Source organism: Harpia harpyja, chromosome 10 (genome assembly GCF_026419915.1).
Source record: "Harpia harpyja isolate bHarHar1 chromosome 10, bHarHar1 primary haplotype, whole genome shotgun sequence".
NCBI classification, from domain to species: domain Eukaryota; kingdom Metazoa; phylum Chordata; class Aves; order Accipitriformes; family Accipitridae; genus Harpia; species Harpia harpyja.
In genome coordinates this window covers 39,056,197-39,071,190 of record NC_068949.1, presented here as the reverse complement: position 1 = coordinate 39,071,190, position 14,994 = coordinate 39,056,197, and the positions used below count along the sequence as shown (strand labels likewise).

Below are 14,994 nucleotides of genomic sequence, written 5' to 3'. Positions count from 1 at the left end.
GCGTTGATCAAAGAATTTCTTCCGTTACTGGAACTGCACATTGTTCGGAGAAACCTGCCCGTGCTGGAGGGTATTGTCCCTGGAGTGCCGGTGGGCCCATGCTCACCAGACAACCAGCCTGCAAACCTGTAGGTCAGCTTGGTAGTCCTTTGCATTTGATCTCCTACACTGCCTCTGTAGGTTTGGGGACCATCAGCCTGCTGGTGGCATACCTTCCTTCCTTCCTCTTGCCTGTTAAGGACCGGTGGGTGACTCTCCTGATGAAATTAGGGAAAGATTTCCATGGCTTTCCATAGGTGGGTCAGGACTTTCAAGTCTCTCTGGGCAGTGATGCTTAGTGGACTCTTCGTACTGGCTGGACCATGACCTGGTACAAAAATCAGTAGTGTGTTACAACATTTGATCTACCCTAACCTGGTATCACAATCTTATTAGGAATTAGTTGCCTTTTAAAAAAACAATGCAAATAATGAAGTAACTGGCTCAAAAAGCTGCGACAGGTGAAATGATGACAAGTTATGGGCACATGCCTAACTAAAGCACATAGCCAAGCACGTGCTTAATTACTTTTCTGGCCTGAATATGGGTACTTTCCTGAACTGAAACTGAAAATTGCTCCATAGCTGAAACATGTAAACAGACCTGTACAAGAGACCCCATTTTGTGCGAATGAGAAATATTCCCATGGATGGCTAAGTTTTAAATTAACTCTGATTTTTATGGGACTGTTTGAACCAGAAACCACGACAGAACTTTTAATACTAAGCTGGCAGTAATTTAGGCATTGCTGTATTGTCAGGCATATTTATCCTGCCTTTGTATTTGAAACTGGTTTATATTTACTTGTCACATTAAAATAACCAAGAATTCACTTTTGTGTGTTAGAGCCATTCTGATGAGGTATGTACGGGTAAGAGCTTTGTTACCTGTCTGCAGTAATAAAGATGAAAAATCTACTGACATCCCAAACAAGCTGTAAACTAGGTCATTTAACAAGGTTAATTTTAATGCTTGAAACCGCTATGTTGTCATTGTAAATTAGGAACTTCAGGTGAAACCTTGGATGCGTCGAAGTCATCTGTGACAATGGATCCGGAGGTGGTGACTGGCTTAATAGCTACAAAATTCTTCTGAATAACCCTACTTACACTTCTGTCTATAAGGTTAACCAGAAAGGAAATTATGCAGAGTAAATTTTCTCTGTTTAAAACCCATAAGCCTTACAAATTATATTTACATTTAATTAAAAAGTAGACACATTAGCCATTTTTTCTGCACTTTTGTCCAGATTCTGCACTGGTTCAGAATTCCTCTGCAAGATGTTTAATGATAATCTTTTTATAAATAATAAGATAGTTAGACAGAGTTGCCTTTAACCCCAAGTCTTGATTTGTAAGTTTAATAAGTTTCCAAACATATTATTAAGGATTGTGGACAAAAAAAAAAAAGGTGAAAGAACAAAGAATCGAGGTGCATTAATAATACTCAGGAGTGATATTGTTCCACCCTCAGAGCTGGATGAATTCCCTTTGTAGCCCTTGAAATTTACCCTTCTTATCTGTTTCAGGATTAAATCATCTCCTTATCTCAGCTGTATATCCATACTGTACTCTTTATCACAGAATACATGCTCAGTCAACATCCTAAAAGTTATGGCCAGAATGATTAGTGATTTTGGTGTCTGGATTTTGACATGAGGCTTCTCAGAGAGCGCCTAATTTGGGTTGTGATTTCTTTGTTTATTCCATGCCTTCTGCTAAGAAGCGTATTTAATTGTGGGGAAAAAAATAACTGGAGGCTGCTGAACATTAGATTCTCAAAGCTGACATGAGTTTCAAGCACTGGTCAGCTACCAAGACAACTCTGTCGTCTGCATACACCAGTATCGAGGGAGCTCTGAGGAAAAGACACATGAAACAAATCCCAAGGAGATCTTTTAGATTAGGAACAAAACCTTGGTCACGGGTAAAAGCAGACCACCGGGACAATGCTGTCCCTAAGACCTGCATTGCTAAATTAGCACCCTCTGAACCAAATTAAGCCTTTTTGGGATCAAGGTAATAAAGCGTGGAGGACATGAATGTATTGCTCATAACAAGCAAGTTCAAATGAGAAAGATGAGATAATCAGGCCAGGGGGAGGTGAAAGAGGGAGTTCTGGTGATTATACTTATTTGGAAATCCAGCGGAGGGAGGATCCCTATGGCTGAAAAACATTTCCACACCTAGAATTTGTGGAGGATGAGGTTTTGGTGGTGACTAGTTCTTTGATGTCTTTTCCTTTCCCCGCCTTTATCTAAGCTTCACTTGAGCCTCAACCAGCAGCTTGCTTCCAGGTGAGGTTAATTCCTAGATGCTGCGAGGAGCTATCAGCTGACTTCTTAAAACACTGTTTAATTAGCAATGATATTACATTTTCAGAATGGAAGCATGTACACAAAGGGCTGGAGTTATGAATTACAGTAACAGAGGATAATCTACAGAGAGACAACAACAAGATATATTAATGCAGTGCCCAGACATGCCCATGTGTTGTGCTTACAGCTGTCCAAGTGATGAGTGTGTATGTGGGATATTTGACTAAAGGCTCCCGTAGCAGAAAACAAAATAAAGCAAATAGAAGAAGGGAGAGAGAGGTGAAGAGAAAGGAAAATACTAAGACTTAATTCCCCAAGCCACTCCTTCACCTGCAAATTCGGACATCAACAGTCTTCAACTGGAGAGGCAGTTGCACTGGGCAAAAATTAGACAGGAGTTTCCCTGAGTGTGCTGTGATGCAATAGCACAAAGAAATACACATCATAGTTGTCTTGCAGGTCAGGAGCCTGTACTGGTACCATGTACATACTTAACAATATGTAGTTCCCAAATGAAAGCAATTTACCAAAAAGTCAATTTTAATTCCTTTTTTTTTTTGTAGCTCCAGTGCTACTTTGGAAAAGCCTGGTTAGCTGAGGACTATGAAAATTATTGCTTTCTCCTGCACCAACGGACCCCCTTTTTAAATATCAGGTTTAGAGAAACATGTCCAGTAATAATCCCAGCTCCCTATCCCCCAACTTCCACTTGACAAAACCAGACCAGTTCAGACTAAAGAGCCAGTGAGAAAAACAAAACAAACCTGAACAGCCTGTGTATGAAAAACAGAGCTGAATGGTTTGAGCAGCTTCAGGCCTGACATTGAAGTTCCTCTGTGGCAAAAGGAACTGAAGGGCGTGATGGGATCATCAAATATTTCTTTGCCTAAATTACAGCAAGGCCAGAGATTTGTGAAGATTTGACCGTTAAGTCAAATGAGGATAGTTGGATAAGTTAGGATGGCTCCGGTTGTTAGTAAACTAGGCACAAATTAAGCTACTAATAACCAGGAAAACCAACATATGTGACAAGCAGTATTTTAACAAAATAGACCTTCAACAATAAAGCATCCTGATGAGTATTTGTCAGGTTTCTGCCCTTTTCTCAGAAGAGCAAACATTGCATTATCACGTTTTAGAAATCCTTACCGCTTTGTTCCCAAAATGCCCTGAAAAAATTCACACGTTTTTCTCTCTTCTCATTTACAGCTTGAAGGTCCATCTATGTTTTCCACAGCAAGTTATGAAACTGGCACCGTCCTTATCCTCTTTCCATCTGGAAAGGGTGGTTTCATCCAAGATCTTCAAAGGGGAGTGACCCACTCGAGTACCTTTAGGGATCCAGTCCAACCGACTCAATGAAGAGTGCAGCAGAGGAAGAGGTCGCACATGCTAGATATGGGTGATGGAGAACTTCTCATGGCACGGTCCCAGGGTTGATGTTAGTGGTGACAAAAATGCAATTGGACGAGTCACAACTTGTAAGGAAGATCCAGATCCTCAGAGGTACCTAACTCTATTGGGCCCAGATCCTTGGAGCAGTACAGGTATATAATGCCCATTGATTGCAGAGGGGTTAAGCAGTTTAACACCCTTCTCTATGGATTTGAGAACTGAGCAGAGATCTCAGACTCCAACCTCTATAAAACAAAATGGGTGACTTTAGGATAGCCCAGAAGAGAAGAACAAGGAATGATATGGGGTCATCAAGTACAAATAACCAAGCAGAGCACCAGTCTTCTAAGGTGCTGCTGTATGGCTCACTGAAGTCAATGAAAAGATCCTTCACGATTTCGGTAGATCAGCCCTGGTGCTTTACTCTTCAGCTGAGCGGGTTGGAACACTGCCTGTCTCCTGCCTCTTCCCAGGGTGAGTGAAAAGCAGTCCAGAGATGTTAAGGCAAATGAATCCTTTGATTTAAACAAGGTTTGGCCAGGGCCCAGGCTGGCCCAAAGTGAGCCTCTGGTTATATCAACAGTTGTAAGTAACTTAGCCTGTGTCAAAGTGCAAACGACATCGCCGTCTGCTATGTGCAAACCCTGCAACAGTAAAGATGTCATTAGATACTCCACATCTGAGGCAGACCACTCTTGCCAAGCCCAGGCCCCATAGAATTTGGCATCACTTATAAAGATTAATCTATTAATATTTATTATCGTTACTATTTAATATTATTCTCCAAATTGCAAGCAGGGGAGTTGAGGTTGTGGGTAACCTGCAGGCCAATTAAATTTCAGGAGGAGCAAACTTCTGGACTTCTGGAGGTATTTCTCTTTGCTTTGCAGAGAGTATTCCTGTCTGGCTGAGCGATACGTGGAGCTAGGGTGACAGCCTGTGGCAAAACAGAAGAATTTCAGTGTCTTAATCCTTTTGATTTCCACTTGCTTTTGATCTTTTCTCCACTTCCTGCTTGTCAGGCCAGACAAAGGTGGTAACATTGTGGTTGCTACCATTACCCCTGGTTTGAAGGATGGGAAATTGCCATCCTTTCTCCCTCTTCTTTCTCCCTACTCTCCTTCGTTGGTGTTTTCAGGTGCTGCATTGACTAACTGCCCATTTGACAAAAGGGTGCTGCTCCTGGCTGTGCAACCTGAAGGAAATAATCTTGTGTGCATCTTTGCAAGTGTCGCTCCAGTGGGATGGCTGGCTGGCTCGCTCCTTTTGACTCCAAAAGAGAGGAGGAATGGAGCAGCCCGAATCTCAGTTCTGCATTTTTTCATGTTTTGTTTCTGGCCTATTCTTCCTTCCGTGACATGGGCCCTGTTAGAGGCATCTCCTGTTGAGGTCTTCCAGTTGGCAGGGCAAACCCCAGCTATCTCAATAGCAAGGCAGCAGCCTCTGCACTTCTAATAACACTTTAGGCATTTTTCATTCCCAAAATGTTTATTCTGGGTCAGAGTTTTCTTCTGCTGCTGCTTCTTTCTCTTTAGCAGCAGAGTTAAAGAAAAAATAAATCTATATTCTTGCTATACTCTGCCCGAATTAATCAAATAAATTTTCTTTAAAGCAACACTAAATGAGTCACAGATGGTATTGCCCTTTTACAGGTTGCAGAAATCACCCATTACAGTTCTTTTAATTTATCAGTGAGGGAAAATAAGACGGCCTCTTGCTCCCTTCGCAATAATAATCAGAAACAGTCTATTTGGAGTTTAATTTACCCCAAATATGTATTGATAGTTGCAGTGAGGAATATGTGACCTCTTTGGGAGTCACCAGTGGATGGAAGGTGGATAGCTTTTATAAAACCACCTTTAATAAAAAAGAGTGTTATATTGAGTATGTTTGGTGGTGTATTTAAGCATATGGTTTCCATATCAGGAGCTAAGATGGCAAACACATGCTTTACCTTCTGACAAACCTTTCTTATACTCATCACTCCTTGCAAAAAGAAAGCTGCGAGGGCTTTATTTTATTATTTTTTTTTATTTTACAACTCTGATTATATGGAAGAGCCGAAGAAATTTCACAAGGAATGTAAAGCTCGCGTCTCCTTTGCTTTTTTTTTTTGCCTGCTCGTACAAAGAGAGGAGGAGACGAAGCTCGGCCGTCGGCTTAGCCCGGCTCCCCCCCAGCCCGCTCCGGGTGGGATCCCCCGGGAGGGGACCCAGCCGTCCCCGCCGAGAAGCGCCGAAGGTCCGCGGCGGCCCCGCGCAGCTCCGGGCCGGCGGAGCCGGGCTCCCTCCCCGCCGCCGGCTCCCCTCCCCTCCGCCTCCTTTGCAAAAACATCCCCCGGGAAAAGCAACCCCGGGCGGCCCTGGCTCTTCCCGGGATGTTTTGGGGGTGGCGACGGTGGCGGGGTGGCTTCGCCTTGGGGTCCCAGCGCTGCCCCCCCCCTCCAACCGGGGGCTGCCGAAGCCCTCCGGAGAGGGGCTGCCTCGCTCCGCCAGTGATAAATCTAGCGGTCCCCTCGCTTTTTCGTCACTTGCCTAATCCTGTGCCCTTCTTTTCATGTGCGGTAATTGCTAACATCTGCTCCCGGAGCCCGAGCCGTGCGGAGTTTGCAAAGGCAGAACAATGGCAACAGCTGTTTCATTTCGCCTCGGGCCAGCGCTTCCTGTTCAGTCTGCATCTGCCCTTCTGTGTCCAATTTATGTTCCTGGGTTGGTTTTTTGGGTGGGTTTTTGTTTTTTTTTTTTTTTTCCTCCCTGTGACCCCGCTATACGTTGAGGAGGGATTTGGAGGAGCGCACGCTTCAGCCCGTTTCTGGCGGGATGCTCTGCCCACCCCTGGGCTGAGCGGAGGGGAGGGGGGTCAAGGGGAGGAGGGGGATGCCTTGCCTCTCTTCAAGCAAAAATAATAACAAATGTCGGGGAAAAAAAAAACCCAAACACCCCGACGTAATAGAAATGAGCAGCGAGGCCGGGTGGCGGTGCGAGGCTGGGGGCCCCCACGCTCATACATCCCCGTGGGGAGTGCGGTGGCCAAGGTCCGGCCGGGGCTGGCTGGTCAGCGGGGACCGACCCCGGCTCCACAGCCCCCCGAGAGCAGAGCCCGCAGTGGTGGGGGTCTTTAGGGGTGCTTTTAAGCCCCCCCAGCCTGACCGCCAGACTCGTCATCCTTCGATTTCCCTGTCCCAAAACGACAGTCGCCTGGGTGAGGAGAGGCAAATGGGCTCAGCCCTTCCAGCGGGGAAGGAAAGCTGGTTTCAGGCTGGATCCCACAAGTGCTTGGGGCCAGGACTGGGCCTTGTTAGGCTGTGGGCTTGTTTAAAGCTCTGGAGCTGACCAGGTTGTTTCTTTCGAGTCAGGTTCGTTCTCAAAGTCTGCAGGATCAGCCCTTCATACGTCACATTTTAACATGAATTCTTTCTTCCTCCCCCCTCTTTTTTTTCCCCTGAGAAAGTGGCTGCATTCTTTCCTGAGTTAATTGTATCTTTCTGGGTTGGATAAGGCATATCTCATTAGAGGGGGAGAGAGATTTGATGTGAACTTCAAGCTGCCTTCTCCACGCTACAGAACAGAAATCCCTAATCAGCACAGTATATATTTTGTATAATTGCTCTTTGACATTCCCCCTTTCCTTGCTAATTAAAGTAAAAGAAAACGGTGGTGAAATGTTCCAGCGTGTTTTTCTAGGACAAGAAAAACTAAACCCCTCTTTTGTTTATAAATACAGGATATTTTAACAGTCCAGAGAATCAGCTGTTTTCACAGGCACGCTGCTGAAATTTATTATTATTTTTCTTTCGAGCCAGGCATTGAGCACATCTGCAGTTAGAGATCAGCTTCGCAGCGGTGCGAACGGCCACAGCTTGGTGGAGGTTACCTCGTCCCCCCCCCAGCCCGTCCCGGGGTTGTGACAGGTGATGCTGCATGCCTGCTGGGAAGCACGAAAAAGGCCATCTCCTCCTGCATTTTGTGAAAGCCTCAAAGCAAGATAGTTTAGAGTAAAATACTCAGTTTTATGTAGCGAAATATTTTTTTTTTCTTTCAAGAGTGAAAATTAAAGCAATAAAAAGTGAGTAAAGTGTAAACGGTAGCATGGATCTATAGCTACTGCGGGTTATTTCTAGTGTCCTTGAGATTGTACGATGATTTTTCCCAGTTTTGCTCTAGCAGAAAGGGGTCGTTCCCTCCTCCCTTCAGGTTTGTGTTTTAAAGGCTGAACGGTTCATCCACACACCCACCCTTCCTGAGATCCAGGGACGGAGGTGGCCTGGCTACTCTTCTCCCCACCGCCTGAATCGCCAGCCCCCACGTGAGCTCTTGCAGCCCACGAGGAGCTCTTCCACCTCCGGAGCAGCCCCTCTCCCGGGAAGCAGCAGTTGGGCTGTCCTGGAAATCCCGGCACCATGGTGGGGCCTGGAGCAGCTACAGAGCTTGTCCAGCTTCTGCCCCCCTCATTCCTGAAATAGGAGAGAAAAATGAGTCTCTAAAGGATCGATGGGGTGGGGAAGCCTCCTCTACAAGATCTTTCCCAGCATGTCCTGTTCCATTTTCTCTTCCTTTAGGTTTTCCATAGGGAAGGTGGGCCTGATCCGTCATGCAGGGGACTGAGTGGCTCCTTGGGGTGCTCACTGCCATCCAAAGGAAAACTGCAATCTTGCTGGCTCCAGATTTTATCCCAGGTCTCCTGGGATGGGTACTAGATTATTTTATAAAGCTCTGAGAGTTAAGGGGTGGGAAAGAATGACAATATTACCCTCCTTTTTTTTTGTATTTCGGAAATTCTGAGCCTTTGGAAACTGCACTAATGGCCACAGTAGCAGGAAAAATAAAGAAAATACTTGCAGATGCAAATAAGGCCAAAACCAGAACAACAACAAAAAAGGAGAAAGTCTTGCATGTATGATTTCTTTTAAAATCTCATGATTATTTAAGCCAGACTTTTTATTTTAATAGGCAGTTCTTGATTTCTAGAGCTAAAATCACCACAGCTGTTACAGTGGTGGCATTGACTACCCTTCCCTACCCTCAGCATGTGAAGTTTGTGGTAATATTTTATCTGGGTAGAAAGACGTCTGCAGGATTTTAAGAGCAATCACTCCACAAGAACGGCTTGGACATGTTTGCAAAGTGCCACACACCTCAAGAAAAGCAGTACCTGCTTATCACTAGCAGTTAAGGATAGCTTGCTGAAAGGCTGCCAGCAATTTCTTCTTAGGGGAGATAGCATTATATACATTTAGTGAGTGTATATGTATGGTGTGTGTGCATATATTTTTTTTTTCTAAAGTGTATTTATTGCTGATTCCTGGTATTTATTTGGGGAAGGCTAAATGGCACTGAACAGCTACTGCTATGTCGACTCTCATTTGTCATGTTCCCTGTTTACGTGAAATGCTCGCACTAGTTGGGATGCGATCGCACCCTCTGCTACTGGGGACAAGAAACCTCGTAAGTCCTACCCAAGCCATGTGCGAGAGGGAAGGGGACAAGGAAGATACTGCTCTGTCTTGTCCTGTTCAGTCCCACCTCATCCGTGCCTCAGGTCTTGGTACTTTGGGCATCCAGAGGGTGGTTCTGGGTGATACTGGGTGATACTGGTCACCACTCACCTGTTTCCCAAATCCACTTAGGATGCTCATGCTCCCCATAAGCCCCCACCATGGAGGACTGGGCAGATGTCTCCAGGGAGATCGTGGTGAACGGAGGTGTCTCGCACGACAGTGTGGAGTCGCAGACCATCTGCAGGTCCTCTGAGACCTGGGGATTATTCCCACAGTTTCAGAAGCCTTGCCCGTAAGACGTTCATGTCCTCCTCATGAGGGAAGAACACTCTGTTCTTGCAACGTGAGCAACTTGTGTTTTTCACTTAATAATAACCGTCTGCAAGTTTTTATGATTTCTTCTCAAGGTGGTACTAAAAATAGCTCTTTCTTTCCCTTCCCTCAAGCCCTTTTTTAGAGCGATATTTTTATTTTTCACCCTGAAGCTAGTCTTGCATGAAGGGGCAGGAAGAAATGTGGTCACCGGTATGTCCTATCCTGACTCCCCCACTTGCTGACTGTAGGGCTGATTTTGTCTCTGGTGCAGTTTTGTTTCTGCTGGATGATACATTAAGGCCATTTGGGTCCCAGAAGGTCACCTAAGCCCAAGAGTGCTGCAGCCCTGACCTCAGAGGCAGCCCTGTGTCGCCTGGGACACATCTCTGTCCATCACACACTGCCCGTTAGGGATCAGGGCATGAATTCCTCTTGAACTGGAGAAAATCCTGAAGGTCCAGGTCCTGCCCTTTGCCACAAGGCTGCCACCTCCCTCTTCCCTCCAAACAACAGGGGTATCTGAAATACCAGCTACTGTATTTGCTCTTTCTTCCTATAAGCATGTTCTTGCCAGGGGCAATGCTACCAGGGCATCAGTACTCGTTCTCTGAATGGGATCTCCTGCATCATGATGCTAATACTTGGCATCTTTTTGAGGCAAGTGGGATTTACTTTAAAAGTCTTCCATCACACAAAAACCACCGATAAAGTTATGCTGGTTTAGCAAAGGGAAATGCATTGTATTACGCGTTTCATGTGGCCCTGATCTGAGAGGTACCTAGGGTATTAGCTCATGTTGACAAATTCACAGGCCACACAGAGGTCTGCAGCACAAGTCTCCCTCCTGCCCTGTTGATGATGTCCACCCTGGGCTGGAGGACCACCCTCCCTCCAGCACACCCAGTTGGGTGCGTTAGTCCCAGCAGCCCAGCCCCGAGCTGCTATGCCATGCCACCTTGTTCAATCACACCTTTGTTGTGATGACATCAAATCGCATCATTACCTTCTGGGAAAGACCCAGAAGGGCGTTCAAAGCTGCTGATCACACAAGGGAGCCAGAGTAACGAGTTGCTGACAGATTTATAGGTTTTAGTCCAATTAAAATGCTGTTTATTGCCTTTAGAAGGTCCCTGTTTGTTTCTAATTTTAGAAGTAAGTTTGGGAAGTGACTAGCTTGGCAGTGAATGGTGAGCATGGGACCTGAAATTTTCCACTAGCGCTATTGTTACTATTAATTAATAAGTATTATTAATAAGTAGTTGGCCTTGGACCTCATCCTGCCATGGCAGGGCAGGAATTCAGGACACCACCCAAACACCACCGACAAAATGGCTTTGCTGTGAAAGGGCTCAGCTTTGCTCCTCTCACTCCAAATTACATCTGCTTTGACCAGGACTGGATTTGTCTCTGTTTTTTCCAGACACAGCCTATTGTTTTCCACTATTCTTGCTGCTCTTTTCAGCTTTACCATCAACATGGCAGTAGCCATCACTCAGCAAATACCCTGTGGCAGTTAGCGATAAAAATAACCAAATGCATATAGGTATACATACCTATATATTTATATCGCATAGGAAGGAGGCGAGTGCCTGCAGGTGACCTCCAAGGGAGCTCTCAAAGGCGATGCACCCGCTCAGGAGTGGCTAACACTGATTTGGTAAGTGCAGTTGGTGTTTGAACTTGTCACTCTTTGTTGCCCTCACGCAGCTTCTCTTCTGATTGCTCAAATTTATGCTTTTAATTTATTCACATTAAAGAGGGGGAGAAGTTTTGAGGAAAAAAAAAGTGCTGTGGTGTAAATGATCGTGTCTATCTCTGGCTAGCAGTGATGGGAACCTTGCATGAATAAGAAGTGCAGAAATAACAAATCTTGTTTGAGAGATGAAACTAGAGCTGGAATTGAGACTTGTAAGTTCTGTTCATAAATTGGTGCAGTTTTGTTGTGTGACTGTGGGAAAGCCACTTGGAGGTCAGCTTTCCCACTATCTAGAAAACCTGGGATATGAAGTTATTGTAAAACTTGGCTATTTATTTGTGATGTACTTTGAGAGCCTCTGGTGAAAGGTACTGGGTAGCTGCATGATTCCTTGTGGTTTGTAAAATCTACATTGATTACAATTTACCAAAGGCAGTGACGGTAAGTTTTAAACAGGGAGAGACCCAACCAAAACACAGGATCCTCATGTTTCCAGATCTTGGAGAGATCCACAAGCTGAACTCAGACCCAAAGCTGGCGTCTTTGCAGAAGACAGAAGGAAGACCACAAGCCTTCACGTGAGCCTTGAAGTCTCGAGGAGAAGGCGGGGAGGGGCTCGACCCCATCTCCTGCCTGGTTGCTCTTAATCTCCTGCAGGAATGTGACATTCCACAAAAGCTCTTCTTGGGGCAACGGTGGAGGCCACTGCCAAACCCCAGTGAGCTGTACCTCTCCTTCCTCTACCCTGAATCATCCACAATAATCCTTTAGCTGGGGGCTGAAGGCATAGAAAAAAGAAAAGATAAAAGGGAGCTTGAATCAATGCTGACTTCTGTGGTAGCTAATGCTTTAAAAATGCCTAAAGATCACTTTGATTGCACACTGTTTGGGCCATGCGCCATCCTTTCATTACTTATCCATGTACAGGAGAGCTCACTAACATTCTGTTGAAAATATATTTTTCTTTTGGCCAAATCCAGATTTCTTTTAGCAGAAAACAAAAAATATTTTAGCTGAAATTAATTTTTTTCCCCAAGTGATCCCCACCCCCCCCAACAAGTAGAGGAAAACAGGTATTTTTTTAGAAGCTTTTGAGTTCAATAAAAAATACATTTCTACTGAAATATACTTCAAGGCAATTTTTTACCTATGGCTAATTTTTTGGCTATGTCTAACATATAGTAGCTGCTTAGGAATCTCTCTGCTGTAAACAGGATTATTACTAAAAAATAGAAGAGTGTGAGGATGCCGGAAGGGGAAAATCTCACCATTTTCTTTTATCCTAGACAGATCACTTCAATGGGCTAATAGCCAAGAAGGTTAAAATATTAATGGATCCTGCACAGAACACACCAGATGGAAAAGATCTGAGTTGGGCAAAAACTATTTGTTGAAATTTGTACTTTTGAGTGAAATCTTTTCAGAAGGGTGGAGCATCAGGCAAAGGAGCATCTCACCCTTAGGACACATTTTTGTGATACTTCAAAGGAAAAATTGTGAATTCTTGCTTGCGGTTTCATTGATGTATATTCCTTCCAGAACTCTGAAAAACTTCCCTCTCCAACGAGGTTTGGTCCTGTGGGTCAGTGGATCCTCCTGGCAAGCTGGTGAAATGTCTTCTGGGCTATCAAGGGAAATGCCTTCAGGTCAGCACTTGCATGGAGGCGTCTGCCTCTGCCCTCCCTCCAGGCTATGGGCTGATTATAGACAAGGTCTTTAGGGACCTAGCACGGGTTGTCACTTTTAGATGGGCAGGAGGAAGGGGAAGGCAGCAGTGATGAAGTAATAGCTGTTATGGCAGAATGAGGACTGCTCCAGTGACATGGTAACACCACGCAGCAGTCCTGGCATGTGAGCCTTGGTAAACTTAGGGGGTTTATAGCTTTATGGATGCTGGCAGTCAATCTTAGGAATCCCTTAACATTATCAAGCCAACTACATTACTTGATGGAATGATTATTTTTGTATTAACCTTATGAATATTAACACTCATGAACTTCTTCCTAAGTAATTGTTAATATATGATATTATGAAAATAATAAAAATGTTGAAGGAGCTTTCAAGCCAGCATGTGGGCTCTGCTACTGACTTATTCTGTACCTTTGGATGAATCTTTTACTTTCAAGTACCTCTTACTTCCCTCTGATGAGTTATTGCTTGTACAGCCCTGCAAAAAAGTTAAGAAGATGATCCATGAGGGCAGGTTTCTTTGGGATTTCAGTGCAAGAGTCCTGTAGGCATTTGACTGGAGCGCAATGAAGAAAATGTTCCTATGCATCAAGAGGAATAACACATGGGCATGCAGCAATTCACAGTCCAACAGGAAGAAGGCAGTTAGGTTCGGTAGGTAACGGGAGCGTATTTTCAGATTAGCTGATGCCAATAGCCTATTGCCAATGGGGCTTTAGGGAGAATCCACTCTTTTGGGCATGGCATTAATGCAAAAAAACCTGTCATGCTCAAGGTGAAACAGGATGAGTTCTGTTTCCCAGACACATCCCTGACATGGGCTAAGGTCCCAAACTAAATCCCTTTGTAATACTCAGGGGACAAAAGGGATCCCAGAGGCTGCTAGCACACGGAGCCATTGGAGTAAAGGTCTTTTAAGTAAAATCCAGGCTCCTTTTTGTGCTTAAAAATGGTGGGACTGAAAATACCAAAGAGTTCCAACTCATAGAAGTCATTTAAATGTGCTGTTGATACCCCTGAGCCTTGCTGGATGTACTCTTAACGTCACAAAAATCTTGCTGGCAGGTAATTGTGGGTGCAGAACTGTCCCTGTCGAAAGCAAATCTGGATTAAAAACCAGTTCTTGTTTCAAATGCTTCGGAGCATGGCTCAGCCGAGTCTTTCCACAACCCTCAGGAAGCAGAAAAGCAAAACCATTTCTGTCCCTCTTTTACGGAAGGGACACCGTGGGCAGACAGTAAGTGTTTTCCCTGGAGTGGAAGGCTGAATCCCAGGGGCACGTGGGCACGCACGGAGCGGCTCTGCACCTCCAGCCATCCAGGCAGGGGTCTGCCCCTGCTCTGTGTGCACCGGGGTTCACTGGGGTACAGCAAAGATGTACGAGGGGCAGAGGCATGTGTTTGGGATGCCTGGATTTAATACAAGGGTATGGCCAGAGCACAGTTTGGACATGGCCAGGAGAGCTGCTGTGCGAGGCTGGGATTCAAGAGCATCTCTCAGTGGGGTGATCAAGCACTGGCCCCTGCACTGGATGGAAACGAACCTTGCAAACACTTGGGGTCTCACGTTAGACTTATACCCGACCCAACCAGGCTTTCCTGGCTGAGCAGGGTGTCTGTGCTGATGTGTTTCATCTATTAAGTACCAAACGATGCTGATATGCAAAAAGGTTCAGCTTACATCAATGCTGTGTTGTCTAGTTAAGCAACAGTGAACTGAGCTGGAAATGTAGGAAGTTTTCCGAGTGGAGTGGAAACTGAAATCTTTTTTACACATGGAAAAAACCCGTCTTTTGTGGGCAAGACCGAGGTCCAACAAAATGGGAGGTACACTGTCCTTAGCCAGGTTCAGCAGCAATTAATGAAAACTGATTTAAAAGGCTCAGAAATACAAAGTGATTCCATCCCTTTCCTTTTTACCCAGATACTATCCACCTTCTTGAGTGTGTTTAACTGCCCCCTTTCCTATGTATGAAAGAGATGTGGCTCTGTGTATCATGGCTTGTTGGATGTCTCAGGCACTGCTTCATGAAATGAAAGCCTTATT

General features: G+C 45.1%; 1 long non-coding RNA gene across 3 annotated transcripts in view; it reads left to right on the top strand.

The window, feature by feature from the left end:
* The window catches only part of LOC128147233 (uncharacterized), a 35,751-nt gene extending 22,425 nt beyond the window's left edge, over positions 1–13,326 (top strand). For 2 of the 3 annotated variants that reach the window (XR_008236970.1, XR_008236968.1), the window contains exons 2-4: positions 3,566–4,225; positions 11,138–11,220; positions 12,546–13,326. This is a non-coding gene — a long non-coding RNA (uncharacterized LOC128147233). Of the gene's footprint in view, positions 1–3,565; positions 4,226–11,137; positions 11,221–11,755 lie in introns of all 3 variants that reach the window. The other variant, XR_008236969.1, reaches the window with a different exon arrangement.
* Positions 13,327–14,994: the final 1,668 nt, after the last annotated feature.